Genomic DNA, 24,523 nt, shown 5'->3' on the forward strand with positions numbered 1-24,523 from the left:
CCCTCCAAGAAACGGGCCACATCAGGATGGGACAATAAGAAGATACCACTTACTGTGCCTCTGAAATATGTAAGAGCCGCAACCCGAACCTTCAAGGTACCTGGATACCATATTTTCTCAATCCCGCCACCACGACCACCATAACCACCATAACCTTGGAAAATGTTCTGGGGGCCAGACCAAAGGGCAGAGCCCGAAACTAATAACAGCAACCCAGCACCACAAAGCATAGAAAACGTTGGAGCTCCAAACAGATGGGAATATGAAGGTAAGCCTCAGACAGATTCAGGGACGTCAGAAACTACCCGATTATATGGCCATCATCACAGATCGTAAGGTTTCCATGTGAAAATGAGTCACCCACAGATGACTGTTGACACTCTTGAGGTCCAGGATGAGACAAAAGGAACCTTCCTTCTTGGGCACAACAAAATTTAGCGCCACGTATTGTCCTGATGTAGGCACAGGAACCACAGCACTGAGGAGGCTCAGAAAGACTCCACTGCCTGCTTCTTCTGTGGGGAGTGGCAAGGAGAAACCATGAACACGTCCCGAGGAATGCTGCAAAATTCTAGCATATAGCCTTCCTGTATTACTTTCAAGACCCATTCATCCAATGTGATCCCGATCCACCTCTGATAAGAGATAGAGAAACGCCTATCTCCAACACAAACAGAAAGGTGCTTAGGCTTCTTGTTTACCGGCGCCATGAGCGGCAGTAACTGTGCATTCAAATGGCTCACACTTAAAAATGTTGCGCGCACAAAGTATAGACACCCCAGCAATAAGCACAGCAAGGCACACACACTACTAGTGCGCCCCACTGGAACATATCACCATGCTCATACAAAATGTATGCACACAAAAGTTTCGCCTAGCGCAGCACGCACACCACCTTCCTGTAGAGAGCAATAAAGCATGCACAAGAGCGCTCAAACACCCCACTGCAGCCTACCATATGGCGTGCAGAAAAAAGCCTACCACAGGGCCTAACCCACGTAGGTCGCTCAACCCTCCAGGCTGCCCAGTTCCCCTAACCCTAACAGTAGCGGGAACGATATTGGGATGGTGCGCCGAGCACAGAGAACGAAGGAAGGCCTAAAAACTCCCTGTCTCTGTATGTAAACATTTTTATTTTATTTTTTTTTTTTAAAGCTTACTGGAGCTCAGCGCTTACCGGCTGACTTTAGAGACTGTCTCCAGCTGCCAGGGGAGAGAGCATCTGCCGTCACCACCGCACTCAGCCTTTTGCATCTGCTGCCTTTCAGCTGTACAAGCAGCTAAGTACATGCCAGGAATCAGCTACCCAACCAAGGCACACCTCTGAGGGACTAAGGCAATCACCTCAGGAATTTTCAACTTGGGGAGGGACCTTTAGGTATCACCACAGGAGAGCGGAGCTTTCATTTCTCAATATAAAATTTTCATTTCAAAATTCACAGCAATCCCCATAGGGAGATACACATCCACCATCTGCTGGAGACAGATTACTGGCAGGCTGAAGTCACTGCAAGAGTATATATACTGTTACATCAGTTTGCTCTGTCTCCATCTGCTGGCAGGAGAACATAACCTACTGGTCCTGAGTCCAACTGTCTACATGCTAGGAAATTTGATGATTTTCAGAGAACCGACGATTTCAATGTGTTATCCACTATGACACCTAGATCTCTTTCTTGGGTTGTAGCACCTAATATGGAACCCAACATCGTGTAATTATAGCATGGGTTATTTTTCCCTATATGCATCACCTTGCACTTATCCACATTAAATTTCATCTGCCATTTGGATGCCCAATTTTCCAGTCTCACAAGGTCTTCCTGCAATTTATCACAATCTGCTTGTGATTTAACTACTCTGAACAATTTTGTGTCATCTGCAAATTTGATTATCTCACTCGTCGTATTTCTTTCCAGATCATTTATAAATATATTGAACTGTAAGGGTCCCAATACAGATCCCTGAGGCACTCCACTGTCCACTCCCTTCCACTGAGAAAATTGCCCATTTAATCCTACTCTCTGTTTCCTGTCTTTTAGCCAGTTTGCAATCCACGAAAGGACATCGCCACCTATCCCATGACTTTTTACTTTTCCTAGAAGCCTCTCATGAGGAACTTTGTCAAACGCCTTCTGAAAATCCAAGTATACTATATCTACCGGTTCACCTTTATCCACATGTTTATTAACGCCTTCAAAAAAGTGAAGCAGATTTGTGAGCCAAGACTTGCCTTGGGTAAAGCCATGCTGACTTTGTTCCATTAAACCATGTCTTTCTATATGTTCTATGATTTTGATGTTTAGAACACTTTCCACTATTTTTCCTGGCACTGAAGTGAGGCTAACCGGTCTGTAGTTTCCCGGATCACCCGTGGAGCCCTTTTTAAATATTGGGGTTATATTAGCTATCCTCCAGTCTTCAGGTACAATGGATGATTTTAATGATAAGTTACAAATTTTTACTAATAGGTCTGAAATTTCATTTTTTAGTTCCTTCAGAACTCTGGGGTGTATACCATCTGGTCCAGGTGATTTACTACTCTTCAGTTTGTCAATCAGGTCTACCACATCTTCTAGGTTCACCGTGATTTGATTCAGTCCATCTGAATCTTTACCCATGAAAACCTTCTCCATTACGGGTACCTCCCCAACATCCTCTTCAGTAAACACCGAAGCAAAGAAATCATTTAATCTTTCCGCGATGGCCTTATCTTCTCTAAGTGCCCCTTTAACCCCTCGATCATCTAACGGTCCAACTGACTCCCTCACAGGCTTTCTGCTTCGGATATATTTAAAAAAGTTTTTACTGTGAGTTTTTGCCTCTACTGCCAACTTCTTTTCAAATTCTCTCTTAGCCTGTCTTATCAATGTATTACATTTAACTTGCCAATGTTTATGCTTTATCCTATTTACTTCTGTTGGATCCTTCTTCCAATTTTTGAATGAAGATCTTTTGGCTAGAATAGCTTCTTTCACCTCCCCTTTTAACCATGCCGGTAATCGTTTTGCCTTTTTTCCACCTTTCTTAATGTGTGGAATACATCTGGACTGTGCTTCAAGGATGGTATTTTTTAACAATGACCACGCCTCTTGGACATTTTTTACTTTTGTAGCTGCTCCTTTCAGTTTTTTTCTAACAATTTTTCTCATTTTATCAAAGTTTCCCTTTTGAAAGTTTAGCACGAGAGCTGTGGATTTGCACACTATTCCTCTTCCAGTCATTAAATCAAATTTGATCATATTATGATCACTATTGCCAAGCGGCCCCACCACCGTTACCTCTCTCACCAAGTCCTGTGCTCCACTGAGAATTAGATCTAAAATTGCTGCCTCTCTCGTCGGTTCCTGAACTAATTGCTCCATAAAGCTATCATTTATTCCATCCAGGAACGTTATCTCTCTAGCATGACCCGATGATATATTTACCCAGTCAATATTGGGGTAATTGAAGTCTCCCATTATTACTGCACTACCAATTTGGTTAGCTTCCCTAATTTCTCTTACCATTTCACTGTCCGTCTCACCATCTTGACCAGGTGGGCGGTAGTATACCCCTATCACTATAGTCTTCCCCGACACACAAGGGATTTCTACCCATAAAGATTCAATTTTGTATTTAGTTTCATGCAGGATGTTTATCCTGTTGGACTCTATGCCATCCTGGACATAAAGCGCCACACCTCCTCCCGGGTGCTCCTCTCTGTCACTGCGATATAATTTGTACCCCGGTATAGCACTGTCCCATTGGTTATCCTCTTTCCACCATGTCTCTGAGATGCCAATTAAGTCTATGTCCTCATTTACTGCTATACATTCTAATTCTCCCATCTTACTTCTTAGACTTCTGGCATTAGCATACAAACATTTCAAAGTTTGTTTTTTGTTTGTATTATCATTCTGCTTTTTAATTGATAGGGATAAGTTAGAATTTTTTAGCTCAGGTGAGTTTTTAGTTACAGGCACTTGGACTGCTTTTCTAATTATTGGAACCTCACTGTCGGGATGCCCTAATTCTAATGCATCATTAGTATCCTTTAAAGATACCTCTCTCCGAACCATGCGCTGCTGAGCGACTGTCGGCTTTCCCCTTTGTTCTCGTTTAAAAGCTGCTCTATCTCCTTTTTAAAGGTTAGCACCAGCAGTCTGGTTCCACCCTGGTTAAGGTGGAGCCCATCCCTTCGGTAGAGACTCCCCCTTCCCCAAAAGGTTCCCCAGTTCCTAACAAAACTGAATCCCTCTTCTTTGCACCATCGTCTCATCCACGCATTGAGACTCCGGAGCTCTGCCTGCCTCTGGTGACCTGCGCGTGGAACAGGGAGCATTTCAGAGAATGCTACCCTGGAGGTTCTGGATTTAAGCTTTCTACCTAAGAGCCTAAATTTGGCTTCCAGAACCTCCCTCCCACATTTTCCTAGTTGGAGGAAATGTGGGAGGGCTTCCGGAACCTGCCTCCCACATTTTCCTAGTTGGTGGGTTACTTGAATTGGAGAATGTAATAGTTGAATGGCTTGGATCCATTGAGATCTTAATGTCCATTGGGTTACTCTCATGGCACTGGTTCTACAGCCCTGGCTTTCAGAAGGGTGGATAATTCTATCTGTAGTTGAAGTATGTGATTTTTGTTGAGATGAGAATGACTCGGAGGAAAATCTGTGGGAATTGAAAGGAAATGTAGCTGGTATCCTTGAGATATTATCGACAGAACCCATTGGTCTGATGTTATTGGAATCCAATTGTTGTAAAATTTGGATATACGGCCTTCCACTGGTAGTTCTGGGTGAGGATTGGAGAAAAGGCCAAGTTCTCTGGAGATATTTTCAAAATCCAGTAGCAGGTCCTGTCTGGGGAGCAGGTTGAGGCCTAGTTGTTCTCTGTTGTCTTGGCTGGGGCCGTTGCTGAGGCCTAGAAGGCCTAGGTCGAGAAGCCGGAGGGTAATACCGTCGCTGACGGTAAAAAGGTCTCCTAGTTTTCTTATGTGGAAGTCGTCATCCAGAGTGTGCAAGAGGATCCTGCGGAAGGGAGGATAGTTGCCTTAGTGTCTCAGTGTGCTCTTTAAGCTGAGTCACTGCATCTTGGACCTTAGACCCAAACAGGTTGTCTCCCAGGCAGGGAAGATCTACCAGTTTTTCTTGAACTTCCTGTCGAAGATCTGAGGCCTTAAGCCATGCCCATCTCCTAGCGCTGATACCTGAGGCAGCTACCCTGGAAGCTGTTTCAAATCAGTCATATGCTGCACAGACTTCGTGTTTCCCCGCTTCCAGACCTTTGTTGTTAATGGTCTGGGCAGCCTCCTGATATTGGTCAGGGAGAGCAGGTACAAATTCTTGAATTTGCTTCCATAAATTCCGCTGGTATTGGGTCATGTATAGCTGATAGGACGAAATCCTAGAGCTTAACATGGACCCTTGAAATACCTTATGACCCAGGGAATCCAGGAATCTGTGGTCTTTTCCGGGGGGGGGAAGGGGGTTTGAAGAATTAATTCTTGTTCTTTTAGATCTTTTCTGTGCTGATTCCACCACTACTGAGTGGTGGGGAAGTTATGATTTCTGGTATCCAGGAGTGGATTGTACCAGATAAGTACTATCTGTTCTTTTATTTACTGCTGGGACAGTACAGGGATGTTCCCATAGGCGATGCTGTAATTGCAAGAGAACATCATGTAAGGGAATGGCAACAATTTGTTTTGGAGGATCCACAAACTGTAATACTCCAAGGTTTGGTGCCTGGTGTCTTGCTCTGTCTCCAAGTTGAAAGGGATAGAGTCCGCCATCTCCTGTACAAAAAAAGAGGTGAAAGTGAAATCCTCTGGAGGAGATTGTTTTCTGGGATGTGGTGGTGATGGGTCAGACATAAAAGCTTCTGATGAAGTGTCTGAGGCAGTATCACTCCAAGTATCATAGCCTTGTGGTTTTGATGTTGCTCTTGGAGGGGGAGAAATGCCAGAAGGTCCTGGTAAAGGCTCTTCAGGAGACGAATCCTCTGGATTATTCTCTGTTGGATTTGATGGTAAAGAATCCAATAATTCTTGATATTTTTTCATTATTATTGAGTGAAGAGCTGACTCTGCCGATTCTTTAGGTTCAGGATGGGGTGGCACCATTGGTGAAGGTTTTTGCATCGAAGAGAATGGTATCTTCGATGATTTCTTTGTAGGTATCGGTGTTTTACCTTTCTTTGTCTATGTCGGTGCCATGGTGAAAATGGGCATCGGTATGGGAACCGAGGTAACCATCGATGTTGGTCTAGTGTCTGAGAAGACAGAAGGCATCGATGCTGGGCTCGATAATGGAATCGAGGACATCAGTGGAATCGACGTCACTGGCATCGGGAAAGATCCCGGCATCGGTGTTGTCACCGGTACTGATACTGCCTTTGTCATTGGTAAATCTACCGGCATCGGTGACGTCACCGGTATAGTGGACGTCTCTGGCATTGGTGAGATCGCCGGCATCGGCTTGGTCGCCGGAAGTTGATCTTTTAGGGCTTGTATGACTGCCTCTTTAATCAGTGTAGACAAGTCCTGTGGAATGGATGGAACAGCTGGCGTCTGTGGAGGAGGAGACGATAGTTCCCCCCGATGACTGTACCGGTGGTACTGGTGTAGGCCCAGGCGGCAGAGGTGTATCTTTATTTTTATGCCGTTTCGCACTCTGTACTCCTTGGGAAGGGGCAACGATGGTGACGGGGTATGACGATGCCAATGCTTATGCTTAGGCCGCACTTCTGTTACAGACCTTATCGATGCTGTTGATGGTGTCGGAGATGCCTGATCCTCCGATCCTTCCATTCGACGTTTTTTTGAGCAGTACTTTTTATGTAACACCTGCTGGAGATGATTTTGTCGATGTGGAAGGTGAAGGAATGAGTTGTAAGTGAAAAAGATGAGTCATTTTCTCTTGCCTCAGTTTCCTTCCCTTCGGAGTCATTTCCTGACATTGCTGACAGGAAGAAATGTCATGTTTTTCTCCTAAGCAGACTTCACACTCTGGGGTAGATTTTTTTAAAAAGCGCGATCGCGTACTTTTGTTCGCGCAGCAGGCACAAACAAAAGTACGCAGGATTTTATAAGATACGCGCATAGCCGCGCGTATCTTATAAAATCCTGGATTGGCGCGCAAGGCTGCCGATTTTGGGCAGCCTGCGCCGCCGAGCCACGCAGCCTGCCTCCGTTCCCTCCGAGGCCGCTCCGAAATCGGAGCGGCCTCGGAGGGAACTTTCTTTCGCCCTCCCCTCACCTTCCCCTCCCTACCCCCCCCCCGGCCCTATCTAAAACCCCCCCCCCTTTACCTTTGTCCCTAGATTTACGCCTGCGAGAAGCGGACTGCTGGCGCGCCATCATCCGACCCGGGGGCTGGTCCGGAGGCCTGGACCACGCCCCCGGTCCTGCCCCCAAAACACCGCATCGTTCGGCCCCGCCCCCAACACGCCCCCTTCAAAAAACCCCGGGACTTACGTGCATCCCGGGGCTCTGCGCGCGCCGGCAGCCTATGCAAAATAGGCACGCCGGCACATGAGGGCCCTGCTCGCATAAATCCGGGCGGATTTACGTGAGCAGGGCTTTTAAAATCCGCCCGTCTAGGTGTGGGTCTGTGACTGACATGGTTCGATTACAAATCGGGCATTTTTTAAAACCCGATGCCATGACAGTATCGACAGCAGTCGATGAAAACGGAGAATTTTGAGAGAAAAATTATCTGTTTTTACAGCCGTAAAAACAGTATGATTTGCTCACCGGCCGGTGAGAACAGAGTGAGATCCCGATGGGAAAAAATGTACTTGAGAGTAATTGACTTTTCAGTCAGAAGTGAGTAAAATCTCACAGGGCTCCTGTCTCCGCGATGCCTACAGCAGCACGGAAAAACGAAGACTAGAGCGAGACCCCTGTGGCAGAGAATATCATAGCATGCTGGGCATGCTCAGTGGACTCACAGTGCCAGTCAAAAGTTTCTAGAAACTTTGACAGAAAGCTTTCCCGCAATAGGGCTCAGTCAGTGACGTCACCCATATGTGAGGACTAGCATCCTGCTTGTCCTGGGATAAACTTCACTATTTTTTCTCCAAGTAAACTTCTTTCTTGCTTGGAGCACAACCATTAAAAGTAGACTTTTTCTTGTGGTAACTGCCTCTCAGTAACTTTTCAAGAGCATCCTAACCCCATTCTATGCAATACCAGAACTTTTCCCCCACCCTGGTTGAGTGGTCCTTTGCTCCCTAGGGCTGGGAAGGTGACCCCTGGTGAAGGGATGGGACTACAATGGGACAGCAGTGAGTAGAAAAAAGCATCAGAGAAAAGAAATAGGACGAGAAGCAACACAACGGCTTATTGTGGGAAGTATTCACTGCCCTGCATGACAAAACTAAACTAAACTTATGACTTTATAACAGGATATAATTTAGTGCTTACCAATCAGGATAGAAGATTTTCCCCACTAAAATAATTTAATGTATCTGAGTATATATATAGATAGATAGATAGATAGATAGATAGATAGATAGATAGATAGATAGATAGATAGATATATGCAATTATGAAATGTTTTGGGACACACTTGTATGAAAAAAGCTATATAAAATTATATTGTATTCTGTGAGGTTTTCTTGTAAAAGATAACTTTCCCTTATAGGACAACATGATATTCCACTTGGGATTTAAGGCATAGCATAATACAGTATCAAATTCTTTATATTATACACAAAAACCATAAACAGTAGGGAAAACATATTGCTAGTCATATTGCTAGTCCCCAATGTTACTTTGGGGAAATTCCATGTTGAAGTCCAAGAAATGCTAGTAGTAGTCTATAATACAGCATCACAATAATCTATATTATCATGGACAACATGAATCTACTACAGCACAGAAAATATCATCACTGAGGAATTATGAAGACATTATGAAACACAAACAGAACTGTTTTCTATTGATTTTTGATCCTCAATAAAGTAAAACCCCAATGAGGTGGATGGTAGTATAACACTAAAGAAACAGTTTACTGTTTTGTTAAAATCAAATGCAAAACTGTAGATTGAATTAGATTGATTTCTAAAAAGAAATTTCAGTATAGTAAAGCTCGACATCATGATCTGTTATCTGTCTCTATGATCTTAAAGATTTAAAATGCCCTCATATAAGTGGAAGATATTTACCATCCAAGCACCTTCCTATTTGACAGATATCAATCCTTGCTATGGAGGTCTTCACTGCCACTAGTAATCATCTGAAAGAGAATTTGAAAACTGGATGCAAAAAAAGCAAATATCCTAAATCAGAGGAGTACAATACAAGAACTCTTCAGGCTTAACACACAATTGATTCCTGAACCACATCTCAATGATCTCATTTCAACATAATAGAACAAGAAAGACTAATTTGGCTATTTCCATTAATCAAGTGGGGACATAAAAGGTTACTGCTCCTTCAAGATATTCCTCACCCGTTTTCTCACAGCCTGCTCAACTTTACTAATTTTTGTCAGTGGTTTACTGCCACGCCACTGTCTAGGCAAGATCATGGCATTTCATCCTAAACGTTAGAAGAAAGGGATTCTTTGTAAAAAGACATCCTCAATATCCTGGTCATTCTTTCTGTCACTGTGCTCATATGCACTAACAGAGTCCTCCTCAGGCTGACCTCCCAATGATTTCTTCACATTTGCCATATTAAAAAAATCAAACAAAAATAATAGGTAAACACTGACTGCTCTGAGGCTCCTTCAGAACGGCAAAACTCTCCCAGCATACTTACCATAGATACTAACCCAGACAGCATCTCTAATGGAGTTTGCGCTTCTTCTGGACCAGCAGGTTGGATAGACCTATGGCAAAATCACTGGAGAGATGTATCCATAAGGTTTTTTGGTTTTGGTTTTTTTGGGGTTTTTTTTTAGAAGATGGTGCTTCTTCAAAATTCCTCTTCAACTTCCCTCTCACCTTGACCCACTCCTCCTGTGTGTAGGCTCCATGATTATCCATCACGTCGGTCACATTACTCACAAGTACCACACTTGCACACCTGGTGATGACAGCCTAGTCTCAACTGGTTCTCCCACCATCATTGCCAATGCTCCCACATCTTCCTGCCCTCTCGCTGCAGCTATGTGCCTTTACAAACCACTTGCTACTCCCCTAGTTGACTCAATGACAACTATGGCAGGCCATGCATCAGCCTGAAGTCTCATCACGGCCCCCTTCTTGACCAATACCACAACCCCGGTCGCATCACTAAGGGTAATCAACTGCTGATGTAGGCCTCACCTCCCTGATACTTACTTCTGCCACTAGCGCCACATCTCTTAATAGGGCAGGGGCCTCTTTATGGCCTTGTTTGCTAGCTCATCTCCTGCTACTGCCAGTTAACATACCTCTGTACCTTTGCTGACTCCTGCCACTCCTTCTCTTGAATATGTAGTTCACTGCACGCAAACTCCAGGTCAGGAAGTGGGCTGCACATACTGCAGCCCATGTACTTTAGCCTTCTTCAACTCCAAGCACCAGCCTTTAACTCCATTCAACAAGATGATCAGGCAACTGGCAACTCTGGAGCTCACACTCTTTCTGCTGCCCTTGCTGACTCAGAATCGGGAAACCTGCACTTCTCAAATTCCTCTGCCAATGCAGATGCAACTCTTCAAAAAGGGTTGGTTTTCAGAAACCACCACTCGATAGCTTCTCTGCTCACAGTGGGCACCCTGCGCTCACTGCACATTCCCCAGTGCTAGATTCCATGAGGACAAAGTGCTCCCTCCTTTTATGGTGATTTGTTCCTCCTGCACTTGACTTGTTAATGGGATTGGTCACCAACACCCACATGTGACTGCACCTTGCTGATGTCAAGCACACTAGCAAGGAAGCTCCTTCTCCACTTCCTCTTGGTGGGCTTCAGGTTCACACAGACTCGGAAGTTGTCTTCTTCCCTTTCTGGCACAAAAAGGCTCCTACATTAAATATCCTGGCAGCCATCTTGCTACCATCATCCTCCAGTTTCCAAGGTGTAAAAATTCACACACATATGATAAAACTCGATAAACAACTCAAGACTGTTTCCAATCACTCTACCCACTTCCAAAATGTCTCCAGACCCCATGTGTGGGCACCAATTGTATAGAAACATAGAAACATAGAAACATAGAAATGACGGCAGAAGAAGACCGAATGGCCCATCCAGTCTGCCCAGCAAGCCTCACACATTTTTTCTCTCATTCTTATCTGTTACTCTTAGCTCCTTGTTCTATTCCCCTTCCACCCCCACCATTAATGTAGAGAGCAGTGATGGAGCTGCATGCAAGTGAAATATCTAGCTTGATTAGTTAGGGGTAGTAGGGGCAGTAACTGCCGCGATAAGCAAGCTACACCCATGCTTATTTGTTTTACCTAGACTATGTTGTACAGCTCTTGTTGGTTTTTTTTTTACTTCTCCCCTGCTGTAGAAGCAGAGAGCCATGCTGGATATGCATTGAAAGTGAAGTATCAGGCACATTTGGTTTGGGGTAGTAACCGCCGTAACAAGCCAGCTACTCCTCGCTTTGTGATTGCGAATCCTTTTTTTCTTCACCCCTGTTGTTGAAGCTATGCAGGATATGCGTGAAGCATCAGTTTTTTGTTTTTGTTTTATTTTTCCCCCTGCCGTTGTTTGTTTGTTTGTTAATTTTTTTTTCCCCTGCCGTTGAAGCAGAGAGCTATGCTGGAAATGCGTGATGTATCAGTCTTTCTCCCATGCCGATGCAGCAGAGAACCATGCTGGATATGCATGGAAAGTGAAGTATCAGGCACATTTGGTTTGGGGTAGTAACCGCCGTAACAAGCCAGCTACTCCCCGCGTTTTGAGTGCGAACCCTTTTTCTTCTCCCTTGCCGTTGTAGCAGAGAGCTCTGCTGGATGTGTGAAGTATCAGTTATTCTTCTCCCCTGTCATTGAAGCAGAGAGCTATGCTGTATATGCATTGAAAGTGAAGTATCAGGCATATTTGGTTTGGGGTAGTAACCGCCGTAACAAGCCAGCTACTCCCCTCTTTGTGAGTGCAAATCCTTTTTTCCATTACCTCTTGCTGTTGAAGCTTAGAGCGATGTAGGAGTCACAGTAAGCATGTGTATGTTTATTTAATAAGGGTATTGTGTCAATAGCCATCATTCTGGCGAGTCACCCACTCTTCATTGGCGGCCTCTTGACTTTATGGATCTGCAGTGTTTATCCCACGCCCCTTTGAAGTCTTTCACAGTTCTGGTCTTCACCACTTCCTCCGGAAGGGCATTCCAGGCATCCACCACCCTCTCCGTGAAGAAATACTTCCTGACATTGGTTCTGAATCTTCCTCCCTGGAGCCTCAAATCATGACCCCTGGTTCTGCTGATTATTTTCCTACGGAAGAGGTTTGTCGTTGTTTTTGGATCATTAAAACCTTTCAAGTATCTGAAAGTCTGTATCATATCACCTCTGCTCCTCCTCTCCTCCAGGGTGTACATATTTAGATTCTTCAATCTCTCCTCGTACGTCATCCTATGAAGATCCTCCACCTTCCTGGTTGCCCTTCTCTGTACCGCTTCCATCTTGTCTTTGTCTTTTTGTAGATATGGTCTCCAGAACTGAACACAGTACTCCAGGTGAGGCCTCACCAAGGACCTGTACAAGGGAATAATCACTTCCCTTTTCTTACTTGATATTCCTCTCTCTATGCAGCCCAGCATTCTTCTGGCTTTTGCTATCGCCTTGTCGCATTGTTTTGCTGTCTTCACATCATTAGACACTATCACCCCAAGGTCCCTCTCCTGCTCCGTGCACATCAGCCTTTCCCCCCCCATCGAGTACAGTTCATTCGGATTTCCACTCCCCATATGCATGATTTTGCACTTCTTGGCATTGAATCTCAGCTGCCATATCTTCGACCACTCTTCCAGTTTCCTTAGATCCCGTCTCATTCTCTCCACTCCTTCCGGCGTGTCCACTCTGTTGCAGATCTTAGTGTCATCCGCAAAAAGACAAACCTTACCTTCTATCCCGTCCGCAATGTCGCTCACAAAGATATTGAACAGGACCGGTCCCAACACCGATCCTTGCGGCACACCACTTAAAACCGCTCTCTCTTCAGAGAAGGCTCCATTTACCATCACACATTGTTTTCTGTCCGTCAACCAATTTGCAATCCAGGTCACCACCTCGGCACTCACTCCCAAGCTTCTCGTTTTATTCACCAGTCTCCTGTGCGGAACCGTATCAAAAGCTTTGCTGAAATCCAAGTAGATGACATCTAGTGCTCTTCCTTGATCCAATTCCTTGGTTACCCAGTCAAAAAAGTCAATCAAATTTGTCTGACAGGATCTTCCCCTGGTGAATCCATGCTGCCTCTGGTCCATCAATTCTCCAGACTGTAGATAGTTCACTATTCTCTCTTTCAGCAGTGACTCCATTACTTTTCCCACCACCGAAGTGAGGCTAACCGGTCTGTAGTTGCCTGCCTCTTCCCTGTTCCCACTCTTGTGAAGCGGGACCACCACCGCTCTTCTCCAATCACTCGGCACCACTCCCGTTTCTAGGGATCTATTGAACAGGTCACACAGCGGACCCGCCAGAACATCTCTGAGCTCCCTCAATATCCTTGGATGAATCCCATCAGGCCCCATGGCTTTGTCCACTTTCAGGTTCTTTAGTTCTTCCCACACATTTTCTACTGTAAAAGGATTTTCATCTATTCCCCCTCCCTCCAGTTTCTTGTTGTTTAGAGATGGTCCTTCTCCAGGGTCTTCTTTAGTGAACACAGAGCTGAAGTATTCGTTTAATATTTCTGCCATTTCTTCGTCTCTCTCTACACATTGATCATTACCACCTTTCAATTTCACTATACCACTTTGGACCTTTCTCTTTTCGCTGATGTATCTGAAAAATGTTTTGTCACCATTTTTTATCTCCTTGGCAATCCTCTCTTCCGCTTGACTCTTTGCCAACTTGATTAATTTCTTTGTCTCCCTCAGTTGATACAAATATTCTTCTTTGTGCTCCTCCCTTTGGGATCCTTTATATTTCTTGAATGCTGTTCTTTTAGCTTTAATTTTGTCAGCCACCTCCATTGAGAACCAGATAGGTTTCAGTTTTCTTTTGCTTTTCTTTACATTTCTAACATATAGAGCAGTTGCCTTGGTGATTGCTCCTTTTAGATTGGTCCACTGCTGATCCACATCTCTCTCGTTCTCCCATCCTTTAAGTTCTTCCTCCAGGTAGTTCCCCATTTCCTCAAAGTCTGTGTTTTTGAACTGTAAAACTCGGGTCTTTGTGGTTCTTTTCCCTATTATTTTAGTGATATTAAACCATACCGTTTGATGATCGCTGCTGCTGAGGTGGGCGCCCACCTGGACATCTGAGACATTATCTGCATTAGTGAGCACTAAGTCGAGTATAGCTCCTTCTCTCGTGGGTTCCAACACCATTTGTTTGAACAAAGATACTTGCATGGCATCCACTATCGCTCTACTATTTTTAGTTTCTGCAGATGGGATTTTCCAGTCTACATCTGGCATATTAAAGTCACCCACGATCACCACTTCTCCCTTCTTACCTATCTTATGGATGTCTTTAACCAGATCTCTGTCCAGCTCTTCCTTTTGGTTTGGAGGCCTGTAAACCACTCCAATATAAATGGATGCTCCGTCATCGTTTTTTAGGTCGACCCATAGAGCTTCTTCAATACCCCAACTTCCTTGTAGCTCAGTTGCTTGGATGTTGTTTCTGACATAAAGAGCCACACCTCCCCCTTTTCTATCCTCTCTGTCCTTCCTTAACAAGTTGTAGCCTGGTATTGTTGTATCCCATTCATGAGATTCTGTGAACCATGTTTCTGTGATAGCAACAATGTCCAATTCTGCCTCAGCCATTAGGGCCTGCAGATCTGGGATTTTATTTCCCAAACTATGAGCATTTGTGGTCATAGCCTTCCAGGTACTCTCTTTACGGTTATTGCATTTCCTGGACTCCTTGTGCGATATTTGTTGAGATTTGTTATTCACTTCACTATTTCTTTTTGCGGTAGTGCCACTGTTGACAGAGTTTTCCATCTCAATTAGATTTTTTTTTTGCTTATGGATCTTTAAATACTGCATGCATTGTGTTTTCTCTCTCTTTTCTGTAACCCTACTACTAGGGTACATTACATGATAAGGTTTTTGCCCCCTTTTAAGGAGGAAAGGTCCTCAAATTTATTTTGTGGGTTCAATAATGTGAGTCATATGACTGTAAAGTGGACTCATATACAAACAGTAGAGGTAGACCCCTTTTCCTTTGACTGGTCAGAGACAGCAACACCTTTTATCTCCTTTATCAACCCAGTCCCTCTAGTTCTCCATCTGTGCTGCTAATAATAAAGCCTCTAAACAGTCATACCACTCTCAGGTAAAATCAAAACTCAACTTTCTTTCTGGTTTTACAGCTAGTTACTACGTATGTGTCCATATATGGTAGACATTTCGACAACACTACATTAATGGCAGCACCCTCTGCAAGGAATCTTAGAGTCATTGTTGATAAGGACCTGTCACTCCAATAGCATATTAAAGTCTGCAATTAAAGTAGGTTCTCTCAAGCTTCATATTCTACGTGGCCTTAAACCATTTTGGGTCTGGTTGAATTTTGATCCGTTTTTCAGGCATTTATTCTCTCATTGCTCGAATACTGCAATTCTGCTTATATTGAACTTCAAAATGCTGCTGCAAGGCTTTCAGTGCGAGGCAGTCAGGATCATGTCATCCTTGCCCTTGCAGATTTACACTGGCTTCTAATTGCTTGACGGGTCAAGTATAAAATGTCAATATTGGTCCATAAGCTTGAGTTTAGACTCCCTACAGTGTAAACCAATTCCATGCTGCAAATATACAACTCTCCATCTGTTTTGCAGTCTTTACAGAGAGGTCTTTTAGATGTTCCCTTTCTATGTATGACGTGCCTGGCAGAAACTTGACAACACACCTTCTCAGTGGCTATACCAAACTTTTGGAACTTTCTTCTGGAGAGTCTTCAGTTTACACCTTGTAGAAAAAGCTTATTGTCCAAATTGCTGATATGTTTTTAGTAGGCTTATTTTTGTTTGATTTTTTTTTTTTTGTTTGTGTGTTTACTATGAATGTTGAAATTTTGTACATTGCCTGAGGCTTGGCACCAGAGTGACTAACAAATAACCAAATAAATAAATTTTGACACTGAACTCAGAATTCATGGGCTACTTAGAGTAACCATCACTGATAATACATTAATTGTACTTAAGAAATTAAATCTTCCAATCCTCCTGTTGTAGTTCAGTGAAAATAGGAATGATGAAAGCCACTAGCTGTAGAGAAAAGGTTGGGTTTTTTTTATTAAATGCTATAAAATAATATAAACCTTAGACATTAAATAAAGTACCTTATGGAGAGGCAGAATGCCACGCAAGATACTACCATAAACTCCCTCTCAAATGATTTTACTGATAACAGCATTATATAGAATTTCAGTTGTATATTTCCAACCCCTAAACTAGGTTACATAATTGTCAAAATTTATATGATTGGCTTTCTATTATAAACAAATAATTTGAATAGCTATATTGTAATTTGCTTTCATTCTCCGTTAATTAATCCTCATCTCAGGTGTACATGTTTTCTTGGAATTTGCCAGCATTAGCAACCTTGTGCTTGTTCTAAGAATATTTTCTATAATCTTAGACAGAATGTCAATTGGCCTCGTCCTTGTTCTAGTTCTAGATGTGTTGCTATAATCTTATATAGACTATAAACTGACAGTCTCCGTTCTTAGATGGATTGTAAACTAACCTCATATCAGTTCAAAATGTTCTACAGCTTTTTATTTCAGCATTTTTATCTAACTTATGGAATCTTTTGTCTAGGAAAAACAAGTGCAAGGCTGAGACTATAATTTTGTTAGTCATTACAAAACTGCTTATGATCAAAAATAAAAAAAACCCAGGAGTACAGGAATGATTACTTCATATGTGACATATCAAAAAGTGTTTCACTGAGACTAAGGCCTATGAACACCCACAACACTCCCATTCCATGCTTCATGCTTTCTGAAAACACCATTAACTAAAATATAGAGCTTACATCCCTTAGTCCTCAGTCACCAGGGAGGGTTTGTTTTATTGTTGTTGTTGTTTATTTTATTTCCCTAACATTCCAACTCCCCTCCTAACCTAAAGACAGGTGAATCCAATTTTCTCAGATGCCTCTTCCTTTTAAAATACTGGACTCCAATTTCTAGGACAGAGGTATCAAGCAGCGGTTACTACCCTTGACAGAAGGTATGGTTTAACTTGTACGGAGCAACAATTACTACCAGAACAATTTGCTGGGCAGACTGGATGGATCATTTGGTCTTTATCTGCAGTCATTACCAAGTTATGTTACTATGTTACCTTCTCAATACCTCCTCCTCCTGGGACACAGAATGTATATACCTCTGGTCACTCATAATATGCTCTCAGGAACTTCCTTTTCTTCTTCCTTGCCCTCTCAGTCAATGTGCAGGATTGTCTAATCTCCTACACACTCCAACTCTTGTTCTTCTCAGGGCTCCCCTTTATCTCCTCCTCCAGATAGATACTCTTCTCATAGCCTCTCCCAGATACTTTCTCTCTTTTCTGTCCTCATCCAGGCACTTTCTATCTTGGGGGAGAAATCACCTCTCACTCCACTCCTCCTCAACCAATTCCTCAAGGAAAAGAATGGCCACCTCACCACTCACCTTGGGCCTCTTACCTTGAGGGGAAATGGATCTGCAGGGCTCACACCATATTGGAGCAGTCTCTGGGCCCCACCAGTCCACAAGCTGGCTACTTCAGGTCAACTTCAGCCTAGAAGTCCCTCTCTCCCAAATTCCAACCTAGAAAGGGCCATTCCTGCCAAATTGACCCAGGCTTTATACATCCCTGGGGCACCACCCCCAACCAATCAGAACCTCCTATTCACTTAAGGATAACAATTCGCCCAAAATCCATTTAACTAAAAGGCATTAACATACCCCAGCTACCACACCAAATGTCATCTTGTGGACATTTAGCAATACTACATGTTCAAACCTTCTTAAAAAAAATGTATGAACGCTTTGAATAATGAAAATCCCAGGGTCTCTCCCATCCAAAATGACTTGCACTATTATACCAGAAACAGACAGACACTATTTTCGGGGTTTCCCCACATGTGCTACATTACACTTTGGATTTATATGCTGCTTTACTCCAAAAAGGAGTGGTTTATATCATAAAATAATTCAACAATGCATCAAAAATACAGAAATACATCAGAAAATATAATATAGCAAGCATAAAAAACACAAACATGTTTGACCCAGGCTTTATACATCCCTGGGGCACCACCCCCACCCCCTCCTCACAAGGGGCAGGGATGACAAAATCCATCATCATTGCCACCCCACCAAGTACAAAAAAGTGCTTCCAATCTTTCTCTCGCTCCTGAAGGAATTCTACTGCACAAGTTTCTATTTACTGTTGTGGCTGGGAAGTAGGTTTATGATCAAGGCTCTAGTCCTCAAAAGCAGGACTGGTTTTCATGATATCCATAATAAATATGCATGAGATATGATTGAGTAGGATTAAGACTGTAAATGTAAAATCTACCTCATGCATACTCATTGTGGATATCCTGAAAACCCGACTCATGTGGATCTTGTAGAGCAGAGTTGGTCACCCCAAGGTTAGATGCAGGGACCTGAGTGGTTCAAAAAGTGGGGGCAGACAACTGATCACTTTCAAGCATAATGGGGATTTGGCTGTTAGCACTAGGATTAGAACCAACCTAAAAATGTATGAAATCATGCTGGGCCTAAACTGAACAATTAAATAATTATACCAAGCTAGATAGAAGAAAAATCTCTAGATATTCAACTAGAACAAAATAAAAAAGTCCATTTAATCTAATACTGATTTAATTCCCCATTTATACATGAGAACAATAAGTGAATTCATGAAAAACAAATGCCTTTTACACATACTGAAATTCCAGCTACATATAAATTCCTGTATATACAAGTAGATACAAGTTTTCTCTTATTCAATCAAGCTAACATATGGCACACAGAATGTAATTAGTCAATGTCTTCCAATAGGCACTATACAAACATTCTAATTCTATTTTATGAAAAGATACAGATATAGTGCTTCCGCTTTCTCTCTTTGAAAATAATTCCTCCAATATAGATAGATCACTTTCCTAAGAGGGTTTACGGAAGACATTCTTGTATTCTTCCAGTAGAACTAGATTTGATTATTCAAATTCTCTCCTATGACCTCCTTATAAAGCACACTGATACATTTTGAATAATATTTAAATCATAAAACATTTTGAATAATATTGAAATCATAAATCATAAAACTCAATCTACAAAATATACAGGACCAATTTTTTATAATAGTATTTTCTGTTGACTGCACTTTTCTTTTTTAAACCACTAGAAGTTTAATAATTTTGCTTTGGCAAGAACCATATCCCTAGTGGGGGATCAGGCAGCATGGCATTAACCCCCAATATTGTGCAGATTCTCAGCCAAAAGCTAAGAAGGGACTTTCCACATGGCTCAGACCTTATACTTGATATTAGCCACTAAGGCCAAGTAGAAAGTCATTAAAACATGCCAGAGTCTTAATATCTCCTCATATCTGGCCATTTGTATGACTCAGACAATTTGGTTTGGTCCTTTTTCTCACTCATGGTCTCATACTAAGCTTTCCTCCATCTTGTACTTCTGCTCTAGATTAATTTTTAAAAAGTTTAAAATGTTAACACATATGAAAGAGAACACATGTTCTGTAAATGCATTTATCCCTTCTAATATAAGACCTTCACAGAGAGAGATCCAAAAGAAAAAAAAAAAGGCAGAATTAATCCATACTGGCAGATGGGCCAACCTAATATATCAGACTGACCAATCTTAACTTCTAATTTTCTTATTTTGTTTCTGTGTACACAAGTAATAAATAAATAAATAAATAAATAAATAAATAAACGCAATACCAATCATTCTCCTAAAGAGAGTCTGTGGAAAGTTTCTAACAATTGTTATTGCGGTACTTAAAAAAAAATTTCAGAATTCAGATCACTTTATAATTTAAAGGGGAGAGCGAGGCACCCATTGCTAGGACCTTTTGTTGACAGGACAGAAATTTTTGTTGTCTCAAGTGCATGTCTCTGCTAATATCAGGATACATTGTTTTTCTCTACATGGAATAGGATGTTTTTAGCAATTTAAGGAACCAATCATGATCAGACTGTAAAATAAAAGAAATGTGACATTTCTAGAAAATCAGGAAGAAAAATCTAAAGAAATTTTACTATTGGACAAATAGTCACTTTGGTTTCTCCCAAAATAGAAACAGGCTTTTTAGGATCAATTTTAAACCTAGATTTAATAGGTTAATAAGTCTTTCATAACAGTAGAAAAGCTGTATCATGGATTCCCAGAATCTCATTCAAATATATTTTTGTAAAAGATCCACTCCAGAAACAATTACAAGTTTAAAAGTGGAATGGCCTAATGATTAGACCATAAGGCTGAGAACCAGAGAAGCTAAGGGTTCAAATCCCACTAAAGTGCCTTGCGATCTTGAATGAGTCAATTTGCTCCCGCCCCAGATATCACCTTGGAACGTAATCCCTCTGGGGCAGAGACCTACCTTCTGTACCTACATTATAACTTGCCTTGAGAGTGGTTTGAAAAGGTGAATTAAATCCAAATATAAATTCTTTTTTTTTAACAAGTTTTCCATATTCTGAATCTTACATCCTAAGGCATTAGAAACTGAAGATATATAGAGGAATGCTTTTGACGTACAATTATGAACATTTTGATAAAGCGCAACAAAATTTTCACATGATTTAACTTGCTCCTCAAATTTAACCAGTTGTTGAAGTTCAGTTTTAGCTAGAACTACAGATTTAAGTCTTGCAAAGGTTTTCAGCAGTACCTCTAAATCTGGTTCCTTCACACAGCTCTACACTTCAGACTCCAACCACAATGTTTTTTCCCAACCACCTCCCAAAATTAAATTTCAGATTCATGTTCCATCAAACAGCCATTTATACAGGGCCGGTGCAAGGGTATTGGGCGCCCTAGGCGACCCTTGCGCTGCCCCCCCCCCCCCCCCCCCGTCGCGCCCCCTACCTGTTTCGGCGCAGACTATGCGTGCTTCTCAGGGCGCCGAGCCCTGAGAAGCACGCATAGTCTGCCTCGAGCAGTGTAGGCCCTGCTTGCAGCACGTGGTGCTGCAAGCAGGGCCTACACTGCTCGAGGCAAAGAGAAATAGAAACAGTCAGGGCTGAAACAGGTAGGGGGGGGGGGGGGGGCGCGACACTGTGTGCTAGGGGTGTGCATGCGGTCCCTACGTATTGGCAATCCACAACGGATGTTGCCATATTTGTTGTATTCGTGGGGAAGTGAAACATGTTGCGATTCCCCACAAATACACGAATCTTCGCCGAATTATTCGGCCGCCTAAATAAATCAATTTAAACAAACCCCCCCACCCTCCTCACCCCCCCCCCCCCAAGACTGCTCATGGCCCTGAGAAGCAAACAATAGGGATGTGCAGAGGGATGCCATACGTTGTATTCGGGATTTGGATTTGTCGGGGAGCAGATACATTGCATTCGGCTGTATGGCGCCCCGATGCGTTAATACAGAGATTTCTATTCGTGTCCCAGCTAAAGTTAAGTTAACTACAACCCCCCACCCTCCTAACCCCCCCCCCAAGACTTACCAAAACTCCCTGGTGGTCAAGCGGGGGGGGGGTCTGGGAGCCATCCCCTGCACTCTCACACCCTCGGTGCTGGTTTCATCATGGCGCCGATAGCCTTTGACCTACTATGTCACAGGGGCTACCGGTACCATTGGTCAGCCCCGGTCACATGGCCATCGGCGCCATCTTGTGCTCCTACCATGTGACCGGGGCTGACCAATGGCACCGGTAGCCCCTGTGACATAGTATGGGCAAAGGCTATCGGCGCCATTTTGATTACTGGCAGCCAAGGGCCCGAGGGCAGGAGATCGCTCCGGGACCCCCAAAAGTCCAGACTTGCCAAAAGTCCAGAGGGGGTCCAGGAGCGACCTTCTGCACTCCGGCCGTCGGATGCCAGTACTCAAAATGGCGCAGACGGCCCCTGTGACATAGTGAGGGCAAAGGCGATTGGCGAATAGAAATCGCCGTATTAACGCATCGGGGCGCCATACGGCCGATTGCAACGTATCTGCTCCCCGACGAATCCGAATCCCGAATGCAACGATTAGCGTCCCTCTGCACATCCCTACTGTGTGCTTCTCAGGGCCACGAGCAGCACACGCTACTCGTGGCCCTGAGAAGCACACAATCTTTATTTCTGTTTGCCGCGAGCAGGAAAGGCCCGCTTGCGGCACCATGTGGCTACTGCTCGGCGCCCTAGGTGACCGCCGAAGTTTGCCTAATGGATGCGCCAGCCCTGCATCTATAGGCACCAGCACCATCCCTAGCTGCCACATAAAAGCTCTCGCTACGTGAGCACACAGCAAAGGCTTCTGGTTCAGTATGAAGGCTATTCTTAGTGAAAACTTCGGACATGTGGTACACCTGATGATTCAAGGCACCAAGAGCTCCCACAGCCCATTAGAATGCCAATTCTATGGGTGGCTCCATTGTTTTCTCAGCAGCATCCTTCAAATTAAATCTCTCCAAGGGATAAAGGCCATATTCTCACTCTCAAAACTCAGTAAGGACAAAAGGTGAAGACTGTAGGAACCCAAAGCTGATGGTTGGATGTCTGTAGTACCTCAGGGCTGGAAGCAGAAACACCAGAAGGGGATGAGCCAGACACTGATCCTTCTTGTTCTAAAATGGCCTCCTTAACATCCCAGAAAACCTCTATTACATAAGGGAGTAGGGTGTATTAACATCAAGTGGAATGGCTTTTAACTTGCTCCATCATGTGCCCATTTTCAAAACAGAGAGCAAATGAATAGGAAAATGGCCATCCGCCACTGGATTGAAGAGTTCAGCCATATCAAAATTACTCCACCACCATCTTGGATCTTCTATGCTGCTGCTCTGTTGATCTTTTAATGTTTGACTACATTAAGCAAAAAAGTGGAAGTCAAACTTGCTAAAATAACCTTCTGCTGAAGTTGGCACTGTATTCAACAATCTAAGGTAGGATGAGTGTGATAAATATGTATATATGGAGGGGGAAGGTGTTGAATCTTTATAATATCTAAAATTTCATATGTTTAATTTTTGTGTGAAATTTTTAAAATGCTGAATATTGAATAAGTGGAACAAAAATAACTTCACAATGAGCTTTAATTTCAGTTACCCATAAATCCTGCAAATGAAAATAGATGCAAGTTTACACTTAAGTTGATTGTCAGAATGTTACTGGTTTGGCCAACAAAACAGATTACTGAAAATGTAAACTAACGGCAAAACACACATTTTTATTAATGCACTGACATTGTCTTTTTGTATGGAACCATCAGGACCCATTTTGCAAGCTTTCAAAAACAGGTATATTATAGACTATACCTGTTTCACTTATTTACTTTGAAGACATAATAAAACCTAAGACTGATCCTGTTTACTTTGAGGGTGGAGGAGGGAGTGGTTGAGCTATATGCACCATCAATATAGCTTATGATAGTGAGCTGGTATAAAAAATCAAATCTTTTACCTGGGTACTTACTCTTGAATTGCAACAGATACTTTAAAACCACAAAACAGAAAATAATGCTATAATGAATCTAATAACTGCCTTCATATATATTTTTTAACAATTCACATAAAATTCATATTGCAGAGGTCCAAAAAACAAAGCAGGGCTTGATTCATCCCTGCAGTTTTCAGTCTATTTTGGTCAAACAGAAGCTGTTATACAAAGGTCTGTTCAGGAGATATTTATTATAGCTTAAATAAAAACATTTAGAGAAAGTAGGAGGCAGACTCTTTATTACCACCTGCAATCCTTACCTAAACTGGCCCAAAAAAAAAAAAAGATGTTTTTTTTCTTAGCTATCTACCCCAAATATGTATTCCTTCCTAGGACTGCCAAGAAATCTGGTGGGCCTACATTTTGTCACATAATTCTCATTGTGTTCTGAGAGAAACCTTGTTCTAAAGATGTATTAAAATTCCTTGACACCTTTTCCTCTCTGTCTATGAAATGTATGTTTTTCTCTTCATTTAGTGAATGACAGCTATTGATGACAATGGCAAAACAGATATTCCTTTACACAAATTAATATTAAACCCATGCACTGCCTGTTGCGCTCGGGGATGGACCCTTGTTCTGGAGCAGTGGAGAACTGCTCCCTGGTAGGGACCAGGAAGCACCTGCCCCCAGGGGTCAGAGCACTGGAGGAGACAGAGTCTAGGATGAGCTTCACCACTGGAAGCCCACAGTCCGTCCCCCCCCCGCGGGTGGAGCCCATAGGGACCCGGGCCGCTTGGGCTTAGGCGGGCCTCGCAGGGTCTCCTGAAGAGATTGTAGATAGGCATGCCCACGGACAGCAATGGA

The 24,523-nt window shown here is 43.0% G+C and overlaps 1 protein-coding gene across 13 annotated transcripts in view; it reads right to left on the reverse strand.

Annotated features, from left to right (window-relative positions):
* The window catches only part of GALNT3 (polypeptide N-acetylgalactosaminyltransferase 3), a 296,872-nt gene that overhangs the window by 197,119 nt on the left and 75,230 nt on the right, over nucleotides 1-24,523 (reverse strand). For 4 of the 13 annotated variants that reach the window (XM_029605647.1, XM_029605644.1, XM_029605650.1 and 1 more), the window contains one exon: nucleotides 9,150-9,220. The exons of the other annotated variants lie outside the window; for them this stretch is intronic. The gene's annotated coding sequence lies outside the window, so the exon portion shown is untranslated. The remainder of the gene's footprint in view (nucleotides 1-9,149; nucleotides 9,221-24,523) is intronic. 13 annotated transcript variants of the gene reach the window in all.

The sequence above is a fragment of the Rhinatrema bivittatum genome, chromosome 6 (assembly GCF_901001135.1).
Source record: "Rhinatrema bivittatum chromosome 6, aRhiBiv1.1, whole genome shotgun sequence".
Lineage (NCBI taxonomy): Eukaryota > Metazoa > Chordata > Amphibia > Gymnophiona > Rhinatrematidae > Rhinatrema > Rhinatrema bivittatum.